Genomic DNA, 5,733 nt, shown 5'->3' on the forward strand with positions numbered 1-5,733 from the left:
CTCACTTTTTAGACCAGGCTGGTCTTGAACTCAGTTCTCAGTCTGCCTCTTCCGCCTGAGTGCTGAGATTTGAGGTTTGATCTTCTGCAGACAGTCTGTGAGATCACTGGAGCAGGCTGCTCTAACCATTAGGGACAGTTTTGAATCAGGCACATCCTGAGGACCTCTAAAGAGGGCAGGGGCAAGTGTCCATTACAGCAGGCCCAGAAAGAAGTCAAAAATGAGTGTCAGGGGATGGGCCAGGACTGAATGGAGAAGGAGTCCATGAGAAGACTTGGAAGTAAGGATAGTGTGCCCTGCAGCAGGAGGACTGGTGCTGGTCTTGTGGGTGGGGCTGTGACTGCTGAGGTCAATAGTGGTGGGCGGGGCTTGTATGCTAGGGTGGAAGGCTGGGTGGATCTGGACCTAGTAAGTGTTAGAGAAGGACACTTTGTGCACTGTGGAATCCCTTGGGAACAGGTGCTGGCAGGGAGGGGGAGGGGCGGTGTTCTGGAGCACTTAGAGCTGAGCCTGGGAGGTAGACAGACTGAGGCAGAGGTGTGAGGGCCAACCTGGATGTGTTGGGCCCACTAAATTACTAGGGAAGCAGGAAGTGGTGAGGTGTTGGGGGCGTGGCTATGGATCCTGCAGTGTGGAGGTAAGGGGCAGCCAGGGTGGGAGGCTAGGTGATCTCTTACAAAATTGGGCTGGGCTCTGGATGTTGACCTGAGAGGAGGCAGGGTCACCCTAAGAGCAGGATGGGGTTGTGTGGGTGTACACTAGTGTGGGGTTGTGAGAGCTGACTGAGGAGTGGTGGACTGAGCTCTCTTGCTGATGCAGGGCTTGATTGAGGTCCTCTGGCCTTTAGCTCAGTGCTGGATTGTGTCAGTATAACTTTTGATACCTACTGAGTGTTGTCTCGACCCGCTGAAGGAGAAGAGTGTCCAAGGGCTGTTTCTGCTGTGGCAGTTGTTGTGGGCTGGGCTGTGTGAGTGGTGAGATAAGTGAGCAGGGAATGCAGAGCACCAGGCCAAGGCTATGATGTGAGTGGTCACTTTCTGAGGAGGGGGCAGAAGGCTGAATCCTCACTTGACCTTCATTTGGCAGAGAACACCTGTAGCAGTGGGGCACTGTGACCTGCTGAGATAGAGTAGTGGGTGGGGGCTGTGGTTGCAAATGTCAGGGAAGGGCAGTGGGTTTCAACCTTCCTAATGCTGTGACTCTTTAACACAGCCCCTCATGTGTTTCATTGCTATTTAATTACTGGAATTTTGCCACTGTTATGAATAGAACCTCAACATATATAGCTGGTGTGGGGGTCGCGACCCACGGGATGAGAACCCTGTATGTGGGGGGGGTGAAGCATTGTACATTCACAGGGAGAAGCTGTGAGTGCTGAGTTAAAGAGCTGTAGTTGCAGGTGGGAGAACAGAAGCTGTCTCTGCTGGGTTCGCTTGTGCTGGAGGTGTTGTGAGTGGGGCTGTGATGACTTAGGTAGTAGTGGAAGGTGGGGCTTGATGCTTAGGTGCAGCTGAGGCTGATGATGTAGGCATAGTGGGCAGAGCTTGCAAGCCAAGGTAGGAGCTTTGAGCAGTGACAGGTCTGCCTCCTGTCTTATAAGGTGATGGACAAGTTGAGGACTGGGTGAAGTGTAAAGTGTTGGCAAAACTACTGAATGCAGTGGAGAAGAGGGAGCCTGTTTGTGTGGGCTGCAGCACCTTTTGTGGGTGGGCTGTGAGGGCTTTCCTTGGTGGGCTGCATTTGGACTGGATATTCCCAGGAAGGGTCAATCGTTTTACCTATCTCCTTTTTGGAATAAATATTAAGTGTTCAGCTCTGGTTATGTTAAGTCGGCATATTTGGAGTTAATAACAATGAATCTTAGGCCCAAATTTTGAGAGACTCTGAACAGACCACCCAAGAGCTGAGTCCATATGCAGTGGCAAGGATCACTTTATATTGCAGGGTCAAACCCAGGACACACCTCCAATGCGCTGACGCAGCAGGTGCAGGGAAGTGGCCTGGAGTCTCAATTGAGAGGGTTTTTAAAAAATAGGTTTTAGAAAAAGAGATGGGTTCTACAGTATATGATTGGATGACATCTGGGCAGAAAATCTGCAAGCAGAGAGTTACAAGACTTAGAGGTTCATGGTTGGGTAATAGGTGTAGGGCAAATTTGCCTATAGAAAAGATTGGCTAAAGCAGTCATGGGGGTATTAGGAAGTTTGGACGAGCCTCTGTTAATTGGTTGTTGCTATGTTCCAGACCCCCTGCTGCCAAGCTTGACCAGTAGAGAGTGTATTTGGACTTTCCCAAGGTGAGTTGATTGTGTTGCCTTGGAATATATTTTCTGTTTAGGCTAGTTTGTACTTAGTCTGTAATCTGGGTTCAGCCCTTGGCTAGGTTTAACACAAAACCGAGTTTCCTTTGCAAAATGGAGTCTCTTTTTCCAAAGGGAGTTTGTTTGGTCCTTACAAACAAGATAGTTTAGACTGACAGTTTTATTTTACATTTTAAACCGTTTGTGTGTGTCTGCAGATGTAGGCAGATACTCTGAAAAGCATATTCACTATTTGTCATGGAAGCCATTCAATTGTAGAATAATATAATTACCTGAATCCTAGATGGTATTAAACAGAAAAGTATAAAAACCCAATATCTACAGGAACTCAGAAAATGAGAACACCAGGTTGTTTCAGTTTTCTTTAGGTATTTTTAATGATATTCAATAATGCTACATGTGGTTCACAACCATCTATAGTGAGATCTGCTGCCCTCTTCTGGCTTGCAGGCTCATATGCTGTGTGAATAATAATTATATCTTTGTATAGATTTTTTTTTCTTTAAGATCCTAAGGTACAGCTTATGTTTTAGGACTTTGAATTCACATAGTGTCTTTTCTTGGGCTGATTAGCTTTGTTTTGTATCTTTGTCCTAGTGTCAGGTAGTCTCCTGACCCAGGACAGGTATGTTGGAGGAAATTTTAAAACAAGCATGCTCGGGTTGGGAGATGGGGTGTCTAATCCAACTCCAGAGCCAGCTCTTTAAGAGAGAAGTACAGCATGAAGCAATAGAATTTCTCCTAATATTAGTGAAAAGCCTACCAAGAGGGCAATTCCAATTCAGAACATCTTTGACCAACATACAAGGACAACTAGATGTATTTAAAAAAAAAAAAAACAACCAAAAACGAAAAGAGAAAACAAAAGCAAAACCAGAACACTGTTGTTTTTAAAGGTAAAAGCACAGAACGATGCTTACACCTCAATTGTGGGAGAATTCAGTGCCCCACTCTAACCAATGGACAGATCACTGAGGCAGAAACAAAATAGAGAAATAACGAAACCAACAGATGGAACGAATCCAATGGAACCAATTTTTATCTATAGAACTTTTCACTCAAGCAGAAAAGAATATTCTCTCTTCTTTGCGCCACATGGAACCTTCTCGAAAATTCGCAGTATATACTCGGTCACAAAGCGAACCGTAACTTATACAAAAAAATTGAAATTACCTATTGTGCTTTTCCAGATCGCCATGGATTAAGATGGATCTCAACAACAGAAATAACAAAAACCCTACACAATCATGGGAAATGAGCAACTCCCTACTCAGTAACAACTGAGCCAGGGAAGAAATGAAAAATAAATTAAAGACTTTTCAAAATCAATGAAAATGAAGGCACAATATATCCAAGCTTATGGGACACAATGAAAGCAGTACTAAGAGGAAAGTTCGTAGCTCTAAGTGCCTTCATACAGAAATTGGGGAGATTCCATACTAGCCACTTAACAGCTCCTCTGGAAGCTTTCATAACAAAAGAGGCTGACAAACTCAAGAGGAGTAGATGGCTGCAAATATTCAAACTCAAGCTGAAGTCAACAAACTAGAAACAGAGGACAAGAGGAAGAATGAACGGAATGAAGGGGCCTTCCTTTAAGAAAATCAACAAGATAGACAAAAGACACACACTTAGCCAAACTAACTACAAGGCAGAGAGAAAATATCCCAATCAACAAAATCAGAAAGGAAAATCAGAACATAACAACACACATTGTGAGAAAACTCCAAAGAAACTTTAGGTCCTACTTCAAAAAACCATAGTCCACAAAATTGGAAAATCTAAATAAAATGGACAATTTTCTTGGTAGTTTCCATTTACCAAATCTAAATCAAGATCAGGAAAACAAGTTAAATATCTCCATAACCCCTAAGGAAAAGAAACAGTCCTTGAATGTCTCCCAAAAATGGGGGGAAAAAAGCCTCAGGACCAGATGATTTTATCTCAGAATTCTACCAGACTTTTAAAGAAGAGCTAATACCAATACGCTTCAAATTTTGCACAAAATAGAAACAGAAGGAACATTGCTTTTGGTAAGTGCCCCATTACCTAGCCTTTGACTAGCTTTTCAGCCTTTCTAGGCCACATTAACAGCGCCCCTAGTGTCATCAAGAAAAAAAGTTACAAAAGAGAATGACTTTGCCCATTGTCCCACTTTATAGGCTGAAATGTTAAGTCAAGGACAACTCTCACGCAGGAGGGACAAATGGCCACAAGGAAAAAAGCTCTTATTCTGTTTAACCCAGTGTGCTTTGTGCCCACCTCATATCAGCAAAAAGTGGGTGCCATCCGGTTAATGGTCATGAGAGCACAGTACCTGGCCCTACAACAGGCCAATTGTGCTACCTATTGGACAGGTGTAGGAGCCTCAGAGTGCAGTCCGTCTGTCAGGTCCTTGGTGCTCTGTGCGAAGGATCCAGGTTTCCTGTCAACCTGGAGACAGTCCTGACCATGGATCCCAGCAGGTGAATCCCAGTGGCCCTGTTCTCACACAAGCAGCAGGCTTGGTGTAAGGCATGGATGGAATGAAATACAAACCTTTGTGGGTCTCTGTCGTTGGGTGCACAGCTTGTCATCATCAGGTTGTTTGCTGTGCCCAGAACTCTCAGCAGCCTATGAGGTTGTGTGGAGCTGGAAGCTCAATCGGTACTCACCACGCTGCAGCTGAGGCACCAGAACCAAGTTTCAGACACCAAAGCCCATCCTAGAAGCCCATACCTAGGAGAGAGGAGGAGGATATATTCCAAAATGGACTTCTCCTCACTTGGGGAGGACGGTGTGACCACTGTGGACTCAGAGGAGCTGGGGTGGAATGGTGCTGAGAAGGCAGCTAAGTAAAGGCCCTGTCAGCTCACTCTCACAGTGCAGACTCTAAAGGCAAGGCAACACTTAACCACCATTGCCTTGCAGAACATGGCCCACTCCAAGCTGTTCCCAGACCCATCCAGACTGCTATGCCCTCATATAGGGGATGGCAAACAGGCCCTCCCTCCTGCTGTGGCCCCCTGACCTTGCTGACATGGCCCCAAACACCTTGGTGTTTAGAAAAAGGGAGAACTGCAAGGAAATGCCCTCTGTGCTAACAATCTCTTGCTGCAGTGTGGATTGCACAATAAACAGCACTTAGTGTCTGTACCCTCCCTCCCCTGCATCATATGTGCTTCCTCATGTCGTTTTTTCAGCCCAGACCCATGTAGTGTATGAACAGCATCCAGGAGGCCAGGTGGCAAGTCTAGCGCCAGGCACTGAGTTGACACTGATGCCCTGGCAAATGTGTGATGAACAGGGAAAGCCCCTGGTCCTTCTGCAGTGCAAGAGCTCGGTGGAGAGGTTTCTCCAGCAAGGAAGGCTGGCCCCCACCCAGCTACTTTTTTCTTTCTTTCCTTCCTTCTTTCTTTCTTTCTTTCTTTTTT

The 5,733-nt window shown here is 45.7% G+C and overlaps 1 long non-coding RNA gene across 1 annotated transcript; it reads left to right on the forward strand.

Annotated features, from left to right (window-relative positions):
* Positions 1 to 503: 503 nt before the first annotated feature.
* Positions 504 to 4,454, forward strand: LOC311601336. Its single transcript, XR_014780527.1, has 3 exons — positions 504 to 637; positions 2,245 to 2,296; positions 3,511 to 4,454. It is a non-coding gene; the product is annotated as an uncharacterized lncRNA (long non-coding RNA).
* Positions 4,455 to 5,733: the final 1,279 nt, after the last annotated feature.

This window comes from Acomys minous (assembly GCF_964271855.1).
Source record: "Acomys minous genome assembly, chromosome: 7".
Taxonomy (NCBI): domain Eukaryota; kingdom Metazoa; phylum Chordata; class Mammalia; order Rodentia; family Muridae; genus Acomys; species Acomys minous.